A 994-nucleotide genomic window follows, 5' to 3' on the forward strand; every position below is an offset into this window, starting at 1 on the left:
GGTGTTATGCCAGCCCCTTAAGTTGGCATACATCTGGTTGCAGCACTCTGACAAAGGATGTTCGTCTTCTGGCCTATGACGCCAGCGCGCTGGGAGATGTTGCCAGCACCTTGGCACATCTTGTCCGCACTAGCGGTGGTCTCTGTTCTGGTGCAGGCACTCTGGTGAGATGTTTGCACGGGAACAGTGTGCTCATGATATCAGTTTGCACAGTATGAAACTGTTCATCTTGCTCCCGTCATGGGCGTGAAATGGACAATGTTCCCTAGGGCACAGTGTAGCACCAGTGTTTACCAAATGGCACAACCATGTCATCTGGGACCCCATGTATCTATTGGCACAGACTTCGGATCGGCTAAAGTACAGTGTTATTTTGAAAATTCCCCTCGGGGCTGCCTGTGAAGACAATGGCTATTTGAAAACGTTGTGTAACGTGCACTATTACACATTGTGAAAGAAGAACTTACAATCCAGTCCCAAACCCCTCTTACAACAGACCTTAATTACCTAAAATGCTCCTGTTCTGCTCACGGTAGAAATGCACATTCATATCATGAACCACAAAGAAACACATGACTAATGGACTCAGAGCAGACGATAGAAAATCACATGACGAGGTAAGAATAAAAGGTGCCATCCTTTTATTCACAAAGGTTCATTTAAAAACGGAAAAGCATTAAAAATATACGTATAAAAAGTATTTTAAAATTACGAGAATGCTAACGTGAAATAAGAGACGAATAAACGTGGGAAGGGAGTATTATGGCCATGCACATCTTCTAATAAGTGAATGCCCTCTCTGCTCTATTTTAAAATAAATCTCTCTATGAAAACAAATTGAATTTCGAGATCTAGAGATAGGCGTTCAACCAATGGAAACAAATGATGCCCCAAACTGACGCAAAATACACAAATACAGCGGTTACAGCTGCGAAACCCCGATGGCTGTAGCAGGGGCTCACCTGGAAGGCGCCTTGAAGCATGTTGTGCACTG

This window comes from Triturus cristatus, chromosome 10 (genome assembly GCF_964204655.1).
Source record: "Triturus cristatus chromosome 10, aTriCri1.1, whole genome shotgun sequence".
NCBI classification, from domain to species: Eukaryota; Metazoa; Chordata; class Amphibia; order Caudata; family Salamandridae; genus Triturus; species Triturus cristatus.